Below are 17,890 nucleotides of genomic sequence, written 5' to 3' on the forward strand. Positions count from 1 at the left end.
TGCTTTAAAAGGTCATGTATCCTAAAACTCCAAATAAAACTCTAAGGGGGGACAAAATTCTAACTACTCCTGTCAAGACTATAAGGTAATTTCGGCGGATACTGAAAATTTCGATGAAACAAAAGAGGAAAAATCACAATACCTAATTCAAACAAAGCATGCACAGACCGAACGGCAACAAACCAAATTATGCAGGCAAAGGGAAGAACCAACAAACTAGTCCAGAAATTCAGAACTTTTCAATCATTTCTCACAGCTTTAAATGACTTACCTGGCCTTAATGGGCGGATCAGTTCACAGACAGATAAGGAGAACCAGTGGACAAAGAAAGCCAGAACGGAACATGAAGCGCATCAAACAAGCTTATCTGTTCATCCAGGGAAGAAGGAAGAACAGGTATTCTGGGTTGAAGAAGAAAGAGTTCCCTGAATTACAGGCGGCTATGAAATGAAGCTTCGCAGAGACTTCTAGGGCAACGACCGTCTGAACTGTTTTTCTCTTTCTTTAGGATAAAAAAGCGAAGACTGGTTTTTGAACAGTAACATAACAAGGACAGAGATGAATAAAGCGAGAACGATTTTAATTTCTTATCGAGACCACGGGAAAGGTTTGTATTGTGGGTACAAAAAGGGGAAGATACTTGGAAGTAGCGCAAGAAGAAAAGCAATCGTTACACGAGTCAAATCCCCCGGCAGAGATTCTGTTGACTCGAAGCCGAATCACCGTGGAACTTCTAATAGGAGCCAGAGTTGCAATTATTCAGATATAACCGTTGGATTAGAATCCTTTAGATGGTCTATTATATCGGGTTTTGCAGAAAACGCATTTGATTTTGGAAACTACAGACTACGATAGGCCGAATATCACCAAAATGGTTAATCCAGTTTCATCTTGCGTCGGTTTCGGTTATAAATCTTTTTTGTCCTTTGTATCCCTGAAAGACAACGATATTAATCGTGGCCGACTGAGCGTGACCCGTGAAGCCTTTGTCCGTTTATCTACTATGATTTTGGTTGGCGCATGCCTCCACCCGCTTCGCGCCCAAATGACGATGCACGTCAATCCAACACGTGGAGTGTGATTATTGGCCCAACGTAATGAATGAAAATGTGGATGACTCGAATTCCTCGTCTTCGCTTGCCAGTTGCCACTGACCCTTAGGCGCGAAATCATCAGATCAACGCAATCTCCTCGTGGTATGCTCATTGGACCTCATGTGCACCGATTCCCCTATGAGTCTAGGACTATGGGAGAATTTCTTGCTTTTGATCTTCATACCGTAAGGAATAAGCACCCAATTTTTTATTAGGCTCATTTTTTGGAAGGAGTACAAATATATAGAGTGAAAAACTTTGTAGTTTGTATTACTTTCTATATTTGCACTCTATATATTTGTATTACTTTCTCTAAAACACCCACGCTTACCCTTTCATTCCAACTAGATTCTATTTCAGCCATTTTCATTAACCTGCCAATTTTCATTTTAAAACCCCATTGATCCAACCAAGATTTTGTTTTAACTATTTCCATTAGGCTCGGTATGGAAAGAGTATAAATATAAATATGTATAGTACAAATTCATAGAAAATTAATATAAAATACAAGGTTTTGCACTCTACAAATTTGTATGTGTGAAATCAGATTCAATCAATGCAAAGTTCATTCGAACAATCATTATAGCCTTGCACTAGGAATATCTCCCATGAAATAAAGAACAAGAGTAAGGAGATAATCCCAATGTAAGGCTATAAAGGTTGTTTGAACGGTGTTCAAACAGACTTTGCACTGACTGAAGCTGATCTCACTCCTTCCTTAAGCTCAGTTTGGAAGGAGTATAAATGCAAATATATAGAGTGCAAAACCTCATATTTTATACGTATTTGCATTGTATATATTTGCATTTTTATATACAAAGTACAAGGTTTATTTTTTAATAATTGCATTGTAATCTTTTAAAACTAAATTAAATTTGTAAGTTTAAATATTTTGAACAGACTAGCCACACAAAAAAATTGACCTAAACCAATACAAATTGAGTGGGTTGATTTTCACAAAAGGTTAGTTGGTTTCAACTGACCAACTCGACCAGGTCAAAATTGGTTTGTCAAATAGCCTATGACCGAACCGACCCAACTCATGAACACTGATAATTTCAGATAAATTAATAGTCTTATCTCTCATAAATAGAAATAGTTTAATCTATAGTAATTGTTGAAATTTTATAGCAAAAATACACAATTATTGAAATATATTGATAATGAAAAATACAATAATTACAAAAATACAATAAGTACTAAAAATATATTAACTCAGTTAATAAATAGTATAATATCAAATAATAGTTTAATCTCTAATAAATATAAATCAATAACTTATAACAAAAATACAATAAAATAAATTTAAAAGATTTCAATAATAGTAATTTAATCTCCAATAATTATTGAAAGTTTTTTGTTAAATAACAAAACATAATAAATTTATACATAATCATTGAAAATGCATTTATTACAAAAGATAATAAATATTAATTTTAGTATATATTATTGTATAATAAATACATATTAATAGTAAATTTATTATTAATAAATATTATTTTTTGAAAGTCATTTTATTGAATTATTACTTGATATAAGTGAAATTAATTATCATTAATATTAAATTATTAGTAATTTCAATATTATATATATATATATATTAAAACAAAGTGGACAAGAATTTTTCTCTTTTTTTTTATTTTTTTATTCCATGTCATGTTTGAAACAACCAATGAGATGCACTTGCCTAATAACCTAAATAATCTCTTCTTCTAACATTACTCCTAAACTACCTCCCCCACTTTATCCAAAATTATCTCTAAATCCTATTTATCTTCTAAATTATCTCTAATTTCTATTTATCTCCAAAATTATCTCTAATTTACTAGAGAGTTTCTATCATAAATTATCTCTAATTACTATTTATTCTCTCCCCTACTTTTTATCTATATCTATCAAAAGAAAGTTTGGATTAAAAAAATTAAGAATTATTTAAATATTCTAACAAACTTATATAACAACTTTAAAATATTTATTAAAAATATAAAAAAATATATTTCTACAAAATATATCATGAAATTATGTACTAACAATTTAAATTATAATTTCCTGGATTATCAATTTAAATGTTTTATGGATTATCAATTAAAATAACTAAATATGTATCATAACTAGATTTTAAATAGTTAAAAAAACGAAATTATGTAAAAAGTTTAAAAATTTTCTTCAAAGTAGAAAAATAATTATAACATAAAATAAATAATAATTTAATATATTAAAAAATTGTGATAATAGTATAAATTATGATTTTATGGATAATTAAATTCAATAAATAATTAATATTTTAAAATTTAAATATTTTACATATTATTTAAGTATTTAAATAACTAAATATTCAACATAACTAGATTTAAATAGTTAAAATAAATGAATTATTTAATAAAATTAAAAAAATTATAAAAGTAGAAAAATAATTGTAACATAATATTGAAATTAATAATAATTAAAATTTTTCACATAATATTGTAAAAATATAATTTCACTTATATCAATTAATAATTTGAGAAAATAACTTAAAAAAACTAATATTTATTAGTAATAATTTTAAACTCTTAATATGTATTTATTATATAATTATATATACTAAACTTAATATTTATTATCTTTTGTGATAATTGAATTATCAATGATTATGTATACATTTATTTTTATTTTTTTGTTATTTAACAAAAAACTTTCTATAAATATTGGAGATTAAATTACTATTATTGAAAATTTTAAATTTAATTTATTATATTTTTGTTATAAGTTATTGATTAATATTTATTAAAGATTAAACTATTATTTGAGATTATACTATTTATTGACTAAGTTAATATATTTTTAGTACTTATTGTATTTTTGTAATTTATGTAATTATTGTATGTTTCATTATCTATATGTTTTCAATAATTATGTATTTTTGCTATAAATTTTCAATGATTACCAGGGATTAAATTATTGTTATTTGTCAAATATAAGATTATTAGTTAAGCTAAAATTATGACTATTCATGAGTTGGTTCGGTTCGGTCGTAGGCTATTTAGCCAGCCAAATTGACTTGGTTAGGTTAGGGAGTTGGTTAGCTGAAACCAACTAACCATTTGTGAAAACTGACCCACTCAAGTTGTATCAGTTTTGGTCAATTTTTTGGTTTAGTAAGTCTATTCAAAAGATTTAAACTTAAAATTTTAAAAGTTATAGTGCAATTATTATAAAAATAAATTTAAAAATTAGATTTATGATATAAAACATTTTAAACTAATAAATATGGGAAAATCCCTAGTTTTCCACATTAAAAATTATATTCGGAATATAAATATAAAATATATATATATATATATATATGTATATATCCATGGTTAGGTCGTTTGATTTTGGTTGGTTTACAAATGGCCAAAGTGAAACTGATCCAACTTGGTCAAATTGGAAATTTTTTAAACCAAAGCCAACCTAAAATACTAGAAAACTGACCAACTTCACACTTTTAGTGATGACAATTTTCCCCATCCTCGATGGGAACCCAACTTCCCCGACTCGATGGGGCTGGGGGTGGGGATTGTTTTGGCGGGGCGGGGTGAGGATGGGGATTAATAGGAATCCCCGGTCGAGGTTGGGGATGGGGATCGAGGTCCCCGCCCTGCCCCAACCCTGATTATCTGAAAAACATTTTGGACATTTGGGTCCCCACGGGAAACCCATCCCCGTCGGGGATCGGGGATGAGGTTAATTTCAGAATCGAGGTTGGGGACGGGGAATATGATCCCCGCCACGTTGCCATTCCTACACACCTTATAGTTTTACATATTTACTTAAGCATACCTTATAGTTTTCATTTTACTAAAACATCCCATATATTTTACAATTTATTTACTTAATCAACATTTCATTAAGAAGTGTTTGTTTTGCCATTAGGCCCTTGATTTTTTATTCAAAAAATACCCTTAACACTTTTTTGTATAAAAAACAAAATTGACCAAATATAGCAAATAGAGTGGTTGCCCGTGTCTTATTAAGGGTAAAAATGGTATTTTTATTTTTATTTTGTTTTGATTAAATTTATTTAAATGAACATTAGAGTCAACATTGTCATTTTCCACTGTCATCTAATGGAAGATTGATTAAATCCATTACAAATTATAAGTGGTGTGTTAGTAAAATGCTAAGTAGATTTTAGTAAATCCATGAAACTATAAGGGGTATTTTATTATATAACCCTTTCTATTATTTAGCTTTCTCTTAATAAATCATGTGCATTGCACAGGTCCCCGCTAGTGTTATAATTATTTTTCTACTTTTTAGAATTTTTTTAAATTTATTACATAATTTCTTTATTTTAATTTTTAAAAATTCAGTTATGCTAAGTATTTTATTATTTAAAATATATAGTTATTTAAATACTTAAATAATATGTAATATATTTAAATTTTAAAATATTAATTATTTATTGAATTTAATTATCCATAAAATCATAATTTATACTATTATTACATAATTTCAATTTTAATTTTGTAATACATTAAATTGTTATTAATTCCAATATTACGTTATAATTATTTTTGTACTTTAAAGGAACTTTTTAAATTTATTACATAATTTTTTATTTTAACTATTTAAAATCTAGTTATGATAAATATTTATTTATTTAGAATGATAATCCAGAAAATATAAATTATTTAAATTGATAATCCAAAAAATATAATTTAAATTGTTAGTACATAATTTCGTGATATGTTTTGTAAAAATATAAAATTATTTTTTGTGTTTTTAATAAATATTTTAAAGTTATTATATCATTTTGTTATATTTAACTAATTCTTAAATTTTTTAATCCAAATTTTCTTTAGATAGATATAGATAAACAGTAGGGAGAGGATAAATAGGAATTAGATATAATTTAGGAGAGAAACTCTCTACAAAATTAGAGATAATTTTGGAGATAAATATGAATTAGAGATAATTTTGGAGAAAGTGGGGGAGGTGGTTTAGGAGTAATTTTAGGAGAAGGGATTATTTAGGTCATTGGGAAAATGCATCTCATTGGCTTTTTCAAAAATGACATGGAATTAAAAAACTAAAAAATTCAAATAAAGGAGATAATTTCTAGACTTCCTTGTTTTAATATTTACATAATAGCATTATTAATTTTGTAGTATATTAAATTATTATTAATTTGAATATTATGTTATAATTATTTTTCTACATTGAAGAATTTTTCTAAATTTATTACATAATTTCGATATTTTAATTATTTAAAATATAGTTATGATAAATATTTAGTTATTTAAATGTTTAAATAATCTATAAAATATTTGATTTTTTTGTTATTTAATTTTTTTTATTTAAAGCTATTACATATTATTAAATATTTGAAAAACATTTAAATTGATAATCCAGAAAAAATATAATTTAAATTGTTAGTACATAATTTTGTTATATATTTTGTAAAAATATAAAATTATTTTTTGAATTTTTAATAAATATTTTAAAGTTATTATATAAATTTGTTAGAATATTTAAATAATTCTTAAATTTTTTAATAAAATATTTCTTTAGATATATATAGATAAAAAATAGGGGAGAGGATATATAAAAATTATAGTTAATTTAGGAGAGAAACTCTCTACTAAATTAGAGATAATTTTTGAGGTAAATAAGAATTAGAGATATTTTATAATATAAATAGGAATTAGAAATAATTTGAAGAAAGTGGGGGAGGTGGTTTAGGATAAATTTTAGGAGAAAAGATTATTTAGGTTATTGAGAAAGTGCATCTCATTGATTGTTTCAAAAATGACATAGAATAGAAAATAAAAAATTAAAAAAAAAGAAGAAAATTTATTGACCGCTATATATATATATATGGATAGATAGATAGATTAGCCAATATCAATCAAGCATTAAATCTCCACTTGTTCGTGTTTTAGGTTGAGATGGTGCCACCAATTGATTCAAATGCAAGTAACATTGAAGAAATCTCTTGGCTCAATTTGGAAAGAGTATAGATACACATATGTATAATACAAATGCATACAAAATACAATTTTTTGCACTCTTCGTATTTGTATTTGTATCCTTTCAAATTGAGACTTATGTTGTGTTTGGAATCGGTGTAAAATGTTATCAATGTAAAAGTATACCAATGACGTTTTACACTGAACTATGAAGAAGTGATCGTTACACTTTTGAAAAGCATGATGTGATCAGTGTAAAGTTTTACATCGATTTTATTGATGTAGTATTTACAACGATAATCGATGTAAAACTTTATATTTAATGATGTTTTACACCGATTCATGACTAAAACTTCACTCCATCCAAATGCATACAAAACTGAACCAGAGTTGTAGCTTTATGTTAATCATAATTACACACTCCTTTCAAATGCCAACAAAATCTAACTGACATTTTTGATTTACACCGATTCCAAACACAGCCTTAATTTCAAGCATAGTCCTGGTGTCATCATTCAAGAAGGGCTAAACCTAGCCCTAAATATTAGGTTAGGGTTGATTCACGACTTAGGTGAATCAATGGTTCAACCACTTCGGTCAGCTGTTTTTTTACAAAGTCAATGCTTTTTTAGTGATAAATACAAATTTAACTATTCAGTTCGAACAATTCAACCATCCAGTTCAACATCGGTTTGAAAAAGTTGGTGTGAAAATGAGGCGACCCAATAACAACCCCTTACCCAACCTGATCGGTCCAACTGAAAATTCTTACACTAACCCACATTATCCGAATTGGATTGGGTTGGGTCGACTTTTTAATGGTCGTTTTATTAAAAAAGGAATCGCTAAATAAAATGGTTAAATGCTAATTAGGAAACATAAGCCAACTTGATCGCAGGCATGCGCTAACCATTCAACCGATTACTCAAGCTGTACAAAAGGGATCATGTCCACACAAAAATAACCACTTATATAAAGGTGTCACATAACCTATTTTGCAATATGAAAATTCAATATTTAATTGAATTTTGTAACCATCTAAGAAGTAAGAACCATGTACAAGTTGACGACGAGTCGAGATAAATAATTCATTGTATTGAAAATATTAACATTTAGCAATTGATTTGTTGCAATTTGTGTTTAGAAAACGTTGAAGCCAACCTATTATATTGACCAAGACTCGTTCAATTCATTTTTATTATCAATTTGTCATCACCACAATAGCTAGATGCGTTGCATTTGCATTAATAATATCAACCCGAATTTGTGGTGCGTGTCAACGGCTATATATATCGGCAGTTGGGAGTTGGGACGAAGGGAAAAAGCTGCAAAATTGGGAGACATATATATTGTTTAAAGAATTAAGGTATATACATCAGAAAAGTAATACACTAATACCCGCCATATCACGTGAAATGCAATTATCTGATTTTAGGCTAGTTTGATTTGAAGGAAAAAGTAGGGAAAGGAAGTAAAGCGTAGAAAAACCTATACAAGGCTTAGTTCTTACTTTTTCCTTACGTTTTCCTCCATTTTTCCTTCAAATCAAACACAACCCCAGTTCTTAACTAGCGTCATAATAGACAATTTACCAGAATAGCAAATTTTGAAGCTCACATTGATGCAAATATATATATATATATATATATATATATATAATATTTATATGATTTAATATTATAAGAGAATAAAACCAATTTAAAAAGCATATTACCTAATTACTTTATCATATATAAAGCCACCATGTAAGTATCCTACAAAAAAAATCAACTAAAAATAAATGATCCAAACTATATATATGCCAATACATCATTATAAACTATTTTGAGCTGGGGCACGTTTTCTTGAAAAGCTATTAAATAATCTAAATCCCATTAAATACCTACTTCCCCCCTCCCCCTTCCCTCCCCACCCGTCCCCTACAAGGGTATACACTTCTAAAATGTATGTTAAATTAATCTTACTTAATGTATTTTTAAAATAATTTATTAAATACCTTAAATTATTAGTTGTAACTATAATTTTTAAATTTCGAGTAATCAATGTAGTTTAAGCATGTAATTAGATTAATTAAGTTAAGTAATCTATTTAATTTATCATGATTAAATCAAATAAGTTAATTAATACAGCTAATCAATTTATACTAAATTAATTTGCTTAACTTACCTAATTTAATTTATCATGATTAAATCAAATTAGTTTGCTTAACTTATAATTAGACAAAATATTCTATGAAAATTGATGCAATATAGATTTTGCATTGTAAATATTACAATTGAAATCATATCACTTCTTCTTCTTCTTCTTACATTAGGCCTCATCAAGTTCCATACAACCCCCAACTCTCTTGGTAATATCCCCCTCCCCCCTAATTATGACACTGAGTGCCACATAACCCCTATCCCCGCCACCACACTTCAAGTCCCACACAAGCCACTCTCTCCCGGTCTCTCCCCCTAATTACAACACCAAGTCCTATGCAATGCCAACCCCCTCACTTTATTTTTACTCTCTCTGTTGACACTAGGACTCATCGGTTCATCGTGTCCCACATAACCATCCCTCCCCCCTAATTATGACACTGAGTGCCACATAACCCCTATCCCTTCACCCCTCAAACCACTCCACACAAGCCACTCTCTCTCTCTCTGGTCTCTCCCCCTGATTACAACAACGAGTCCTATGCAACCCCTCTCTTTCACTCTCATGACACCATGCCCCATCGGTTCATCGTGTCCCACATAACCCCCCTCTCCATTTTGCTCAACGTGTAATATAAATTAATTGATTGATCTAAGTCCACTTGATTAAATTAAAGATATTTTAACAAAGGTAAGAAATAGAAAATAATAAAAATATAAGAATTAAGTGATTAGTAATAGTAGAAATAATAATAGTACATATAAATTAATTTTTTTTAACAAATGTAAAATAGAAAATAAAAAATCATGTTCTTTTGTTTACATTAAAAAACAATAATAATCATAAAAATAAGTTAATGATGTTAGTATAACATTAAAAGTATGGAAAATAATGAAAGAAGTATAAAAACAAAAATAACAAGTTGTTAAATTAATAATGTTGAAGAATAGGTTGTCAGCCTTGTAGCCAGAAAATATCCCATTTTCTGAACTAACTTATGTTAAAAGGTTTTTTTTTAACCACCACTTATTTTAAAGTTAAGTGAAATTAATTAATATATTTAACTTTATTATTATTATTATTATTACTATTATTATTATTATTATTATTATTATTATTAACAATAGTCTAACAATACCATTGGACTTGCTTAAATGAAAGTACCCAAAAAACATTTAATTATTAGTCTTTTATATAAATAAATAAATATAAAACGAATGCTGCTCTCAACATTTTGGAAATAGTTGCCAGCTTATTGTGGGAAATGGAATTTTTGAAAATTTTAATTTTTAATCCTTCATTATTAGTCTTTTATCACTCCTTGGTTTGGACTTTTATATATATGACCCCTAAAATATCATAAAATGACCCCTCGATTAATTTTTTTTATGTTTATCCCTACATCTACATAAATTCTATAAAATTGTAATACATAGAATAAATCAATCACTAAAATCCCCTTTTCTCTCGCTGAATCAGGTTATTACTACTATTGGAAATAATATTTTTGACCAATTTGAAAAAAAATAAGTATAGAAAAAAGAATGAAAATTTCTAAGATTTGGAAGAGAGATTTCAGGGGATTTATGATACATTTTATTTAAAACCAATTAACTAATACCAAAAAAATATTATGTTATGACACTTCTAATACATAGTATATCTAATATTTTATATTGTATAATATACAAAATATATTTTATGCACAAACATGACAAATACAAAATATTTATTAAACATTTTATATATAAAAAACATAAACACATGGGACAGAAAATTTTCTGTCTCAACCAATAGAAAACTGCCACGCCACCTTCTTCATTTGAAACTTAAATTTAACAGACTTAGACTTAATGGCTGGATTCTCCAAAACACATTTTAATTTAGTTTATTTACCTGCCCAACCCAATCCTTTCTCTCTCTCTCTCACTCTCTCTCACATACACACATTCATTCCTCTCTCTCTCTTACCTTCTTTCTTTCTTTTGCGCCCCTCCTCCTCCCTCCTCTCTTGTTAGGAAACAGGCAAACTCGAGAAAAGAGATCTGGAGCAAAACACCATTGGTCAATGGGATTATTTGATTGATTTTTACATGTATCGCTCCTAGGACCGAGAGCACTCACCTTTACAAACATTTTAAAAAATTAAAGTTAAAACATTAAAGCAAAAAACCATTGGTTGATGGAATGAGGTGATGGGTTTTTACACGTTTTCCCCTAAAAGCAACTTTTGTAAGTCAAAATGTAGCAAAAAATCATTGGTCGATGAGATTATTTGATGGACTTTTACACATGCCGCTTCCAGGACCAAGAGAACTAGCTTTTATAAACATTTAAAAAATTAAATTTAAAACTTTAAAGCAAAAAATCCATTGGTTGATGAGATTAATTGAAGAGTTTTTACATGTGTAGGTCCCCATAAAGGTAATAGATTGAAAAGAAACCTTTTTCGTTAAAATTTTCGCACGCACTCTATCTACACTCGTGTAGATTCCATTTTGTGAAGCTAAATATTCCATTTAGCGAATGAAGAGAAATCGGCTTTTAGGATATATATAGATGGGTAGCTGGAGAAGGGGTGATAATCGACCTGGCTGGTCAAAGCGGGCTTTTTCTTAATATATAATAATTTATATTACGACACATAGTATATGTATAAAATATGTTATAATTTGTATAAATATAAAATATAGATGTAAGATATTACATGCATCATTATATAATATATATATATATTATGTATAACAAAAATAGTGGATACTAGTGCTGTGCACGCTTTGTTCAGCGAAAGCTAAATAATAATATTTGTAATTATTATTTATAAAATATTAATAAATTATATTATTTTTAGGTGGTTGCCTAAGTGGGGAAAATTTAGGCATTTCCCATTTCGATGGGAAATGGGTGCCTTGCCTCGAATCACCCCGCCACGAGGGACAAGGTGGGGGTGGATAGAGTGTCTTGACTATGGGGGCAAGGGACATGGGGGAGTGCCCCATCCCATGCATGTAATACAAAATTTTCAATAAATACCAAAACCCAATGAAAATTGCCAATAATATAAAAATTACTGTACATATAAAAAAATAGGTTGTTATCAAAATTACTGGAAATATATAAAAGCTCAAACATGGCAAGTTTTCTCAAATCTTAAATAGGGAGGGGATGGGGTTTGCATATAATTCCCCATTTGAACATGGAGGAGTGCCCCATCCCATATAGGGAATTATAAATAATAATATTTAATAAGTTTTACTATAATATTTGCTAAACTTGCCCCAAATCTATTTTTTATAGTATGAGTAATTTTGATATTTACTATAATTTTTGTGATTTAATTACTAATTTTGGTTATTTAATTTAGTGAGAGTTAAATTATAAAACTTCAAGTTTTTCAAATAAATAATTGGAAAATTCTAATATTTTTCATAATTATTTGATACTACGTTTATAATCATCATAATCTTCCGCGGCACATTGGGAATATCTCCGATATATTTATGTTAAATTTATAAGAAGATGTTTTCAATGTATGGCAGGATTTTAATGCTTTCATAGGGTGTATAGAGTTTTTGCTTGCAAAGAATTCCAATGTGTCTAGACCACGCAAGAAATGGTTACACCTAAGCTAGGGTTTTGAACCCATGAATCTAATTATCCAAGCTAGGGAGTTCTGAATGATATAATTTCTATACACGGTTCCTTTTTAAGGTGAGTGGCTACTCCCAATGTAATGGCAAACCACATCAGAATCAACTTTGTCTACATGGTACCGAAGTTGCCGATAAAGAACTAGTTAATGATTCCATAGTTGGATGGAGAAAGTACAAGTGCACATTATCTATGAAGAATGATTGAGTATTTCATTTGATTTTATGGAGAAAACTTACGTGCTGTTTTTTTAATCAGGAAACAAGTTTAGATTGCATTTCCTATTGAAATATATGAAGTTATGAATTATCTTACTTGAGTTAGGAAACATTTTTTTAGATAAAATTTTATTTACCCCTCTTTTTAAGTGGGAGGTTTAGCCACATGCTTGAAGGAGAAAACTTTACATGAGAGCTTTGCTTTGATATATCACTAGCAGGAGAGCCGCATGGGTATATTGGTATATATGAGATCACATCTGTGCCTCATAAACGCGCAGCATGCACATCTCAACATGTATTGGGAATATGTTGCGGGGCATTTGTTGGGCATAGTATATGACAAAAAGCAATAGGTTTTTGGGGTGCCTAGGTGGGAGAAAGTTGTATAGAGAATTTTTGTGCATGGAAACACATTTTGAAGTATGAGAGGGAATGGGAGGAACTTCGGGACTTTGAATCAAATTGCGGGCATTGTGGGAGAGGTAGATAGTGATTTGGTTATGAGGCAAGGGGAGAAGGATAAAGGGAGAAGAAAAAAATATCCATACTACTTTAAAAAATACGAATAGCCTAAAAAATATTTATGAAATTTTATGAGGACAAAACTCATCCCTCTATATTTAAATTAATTTATAAAAAATGAGGAAAAATAGGGTAGTTGGTTATTAATATTAAATGAATTGAAAAGAGGTAATTTTAAGATATTCAATGAATTTAATTATATCTCATTAAATCCAGAGTTTAAGGTATTATTTTGCATTCACATTTAGGGGTGAAGATAGTTCAGTTTAAACTGAATAACTGAACCGAAATTTCGGTTTCGGTGCATTCGGCTCAGTTTGTTCGGATATTCGGTTCGGTTTTGGTTCTTTAATATTCGGTTTCAGTTGGAGTATTTTGCATTTCGGTTAACCGAAATAACCGATATTATAAGGGTATATTGGTAATTATATTAAAACCCTTTTTGTTTAGGCCCGCCAAAACCATTGAGACTTAAGAGGCATTGAACAGTTAGTCAGACGCTACACTGGCATCTGACAAACTGGCGTCTGACTAATAGGGCGGGATGTCCCGTCATCACTCTATCATGTTTTCTGTCATATTTGGGAAGCTGAAGTGAGCTACCCCTTTAACTGATCTTTCAAGTTAATACATTGCTAACACTTAACAAGGTCCTTTCCGTCAATACATCGTTAATTGATCTTTCAAGTTTCAACAGGGGATAATGGCATGATGCACGTATATAGTTGCTTTACAAAAATTCGGTCCCATCAAAGAGAAAAGCCATTAGTACACCCATCAAAGAGAAAAGCCATACAGGCGTGCCATGCTTTTCAGAAACAATAGGCAGAATGCTGCCTGGCAAGGGATCTGAGCACTACCACCGGATTCGGTAAGTACGGATGTTAGGTAGATCTCCCTGCAGTCTACAGAGCTACCGTATACCGAACCACCTGAGGTAGATTTGCCTTGCACCGAGGTGCCCGCACTAGAGGCGAGCCTTAAGCAAGTTCGAACAGGAGTCTCGACGGTACTGCCTCGAGGTGGTTCTCCCTCGGGACACTTAGCCAAAAGCCGGGGGTGCTCCCTTCTTAGGAAGGGAGAGCTCGGGGCCCCTTAGGAGGAGCTCGAGTCTCAAGGGGAGCTTGGGTCCCCTTGCACGGGGGAGCTCTGCCTTCAGGCTTGGGGCGAACTGGGCCTTGCTACTCGGCGGGTTGTCACACTTGTCGAGTCGTTTGGTCGGGCCTCGGCGAGTTTGTTACATCGAGTTGTGGCCAGGCTACCACGCTGACTTGTTGCTTATGCCAGGTGATGTACACGTGTCCCCGTGCTATGGGGTCAAGCCGAATCACCCTACATCAGTTTTCATCTAGGTGGTGGTAAGAAATTAAACAAATTGGGTAAAATGGGCCAATCCATGTTGCCACAATTAAGTAATAAAGTTTAAAAACATATAAAATAAAAATATATAGAAATTTAAAAATGAAAATGATTTTAACATCATATATTTGACATATTAAACAATAATCATTATGATAAACAATATTTTAAAAACCAACCCGGAGGTCGACCCACTTTTGCCTTCAGGTCATAGGTCACCGGTTCGACTATTAAGGTTAAACGAGTCAAGCGACTCCGCATCAACACTATATGTGTGTGTATGTAAAAATACATATTTCATCAATAAATTATATAATTATGTCTTACATATATTATAGTCATATTTTACATATATTTTATAATTATGTTTTACCCAAAAAGGGGGTTTTCGCAAAAATAGCAAGGCAAGGCACCTAAGGCCCTTGGGGGATGTATAAATCTTGAAAATTTACTCAAAAAAAAAAAAAAAAGATAACCCCAATCAAACATCGGAGTGCAAGGTTATGGTTTCCAAAAGTTTGCACATAATAAAGTGTGCAACTTGTAACCCGGTTATTGGATTGAACGAGGCAATGGTTGAACCACCCCGGGTTAGACGATTTTTAACTAAAAGGGGAATTTCAACAAAACCAAACCCAGGATCAAGGCCAAGTGACGGTTTGAATGGTTCAATCGGCCAGGTCAGCAATAGGTAGAAAACATTGATGATAAATAAGAAATGTTTTTTTATTAATGATGGAAATGGAATGTAAAATTTAAAACCATTTGAAAGTAAAACTATTTTTCTGTTATCTCTCATTAAATCTCATATCTAAGGTATATTCTCTTATTAAATCCTATATTTATGATATATTTTTCTCATTATTAAATTCTACTAATTAAATCCACAATATTAATTTTAATAATATAAAGATAAATATTTTGAAAAATAATTTGAAAACAAAACCAAATTTTTCCCTCTCGGTGGTGGGTAAGCAATTCAAACATTTGGGGTCAAATGGGTTAATAACTAATACCATGCATAATTAAATAATAAAAATTAAAATATATAATACAAAAAAATAAAAAGAATTAGGCATGCCACTAATATTGTATATTCATTATACTGAATAAAAATAAGTATGAAATATGAGAAGCATTTGTATAAATGATGAAAATGGAATGCCAAAATTAAAATTAACCTACAAATGTAATGATGCCATAGTTAAATAATAATTTTTTTAAAAATAGAAAATACAAAGAGACAAAAATAAATGTTGTACATAAGATATAACTTTGTCAATTATGGAAATGTAATATAAAACTTAATATCAACCTAGAAATCAATTTTTTTTTGGTCGTGGGTTAGGTCAAATGGATTAATCGATGATATAATAATTAAATAATAAATATTTAAAAAGTATTATTATGTCAAATAAAAATTAAGTGTGATAGGTAAAAAATATTTATATAATGTAGATGGAATATATAATTTAAAACTGGTCCGAAAGCAAATCAATGATCCAACTTTTCAAAGAAATTCATGATGTCATAATTGAAGAATAAATATTTAAAAAAAGATCGAACACAAAAAATAAAAAAGTACAGAGTTTCGTAAAAGACATTTCGAAGCATTTCTAATGTTATATAATCATCATATTAAATAAAAATTAAATTATTTTTATTTGAGACAGAAATAGAACACAAAATTTAGTAGTGTAGTAGTAGTAGTAGTAACAATAATAATAATAATAATAATAATAATAATAGTTTTTATGCATGTGCACATTTAGTACAAGTATTTAAGTTTATTTTTAATAATATTGTTATTTTTATTAATTTTCAATTTATATCTTAACTATGATATATCTAAAATTCAAGTAATTAATATGAAAAAAATTCATATGCGAAATACATGTGCTTAATTACTAGTTAAGAAGAAAGAGAGAGAACAAGCCAATTTCATGTGCAATTTGAATTTTGTAGATCTTTTTAAAAAATAATATAACGGTATAAGAAGAACTAGGGATGACCCGCCCCGTTGGGCCCCCTTCCCACCCACCCCGGTCGGGGCGGATTTTTTTTTTTTACTTTTGACTGGGTTCGGGGCGTTATTATGGTTAGGGATGAGGCGTGGCGGTATTTATCCACCCGGCCCGGCCCAGCCCCGACTGGAGTTTTAAATGTGGGAGTTCACACATTACTTATTCAATGTTGCATTTATATCTAGAAAAATTTTATCTGGTACAAAGTGAAAGAGGGACATAGCTCATTACCATGTTGTGGTACACTGTGATTGAAGGAGCATGGAGTTAAAGTCACGTCACCAGAAAGTATAAAACTTTAATAACGATGTGTGGCTTATCATGGATCATGATTCTGATCATTTCTCCCTTTATCACTAAAGGATGAATAGTAAAAATTAGTATTGCAAATAAGTCGAATTAGATCGAGACGGGGCGAGTTAAATTTGGGGATCCCTGTCCCCCCACGGGAACAAGGACAGGGCATGATTTTTAGCCTTGCTGGGAATAGGGCGGGTAGTCAGTATGAGGCAGGGTATATGAGTTCGGGGTCGGGGACAGGATATGTAAAACCTGGCCCCGCCCCGCCCCGCTCCACCCCGTTGCCATTCCTAAGAAGAGCCACGTAAACTTCTCCCCATTGTTCGGCCTAGTCTGACCCAAAATTTGGAGCTTGGGCCTATATTTCGTGTTCAAGCTCAGCTTGGGCCCTGGCCCACTTCAGACCCACAAATTTTAGGGGTAGGCCTAGATCCAATAATTGAAGTTCACAATCTGTACATTTATAATATGTTATTTGGGTTTGAGTGTTTGACTATGATACTAATAAAATTTAGAACCAATAAGTGGTAATCAAGTGGTTTTTATTAAAATTCACTAGGTGTGAGTTCCAAAAAGTTCATGGCTGGCCCAATAGAGTCGCCACCCATTTTTGTTTAAGAGAAAATGGGTTTTCTATTCAGGTT

General features: G+C 30.2%; 1 protein-coding gene across 2 annotated transcripts in view; it reads right to left on the reverse strand.

The window, feature by feature from the left end:
- LOC148864478 (cyclic nucleotide-gated ion channel 1-like) overlaps positions 1-710 on the reverse strand; it is a 35,360-nt gene extending 34,650 nt beyond the window's left edge. The window contains exon 1 of one of the 2 annotated variants that reach the window (XM_088978140.1): positions 272-710. The gene's annotated coding sequence lies outside the window, so the exon portion shown is untranslated. The remainder of the gene's footprint in view (positions 1-271) is intronic. The other variant, XM_088978141.1, reaches the window with a different exon arrangement.
- Between the last annotated feature and the right edge of the window lie 17,180 nt (positions 711-17,890).

The sequence above is a fragment of the Nelumbo lutea genome, chromosome 3 (genome assembly GCF_056320005.1).
Source record: "Nelumbo lutea isolate HS-2025 chromosome 3, American lotus-T2T, whole genome shotgun sequence".
NCBI lineage: Eukaryota > Viridiplantae > Streptophyta > Magnoliopsida > Proteales > Nelumbonaceae > Nelumbo > Nelumbo lutea.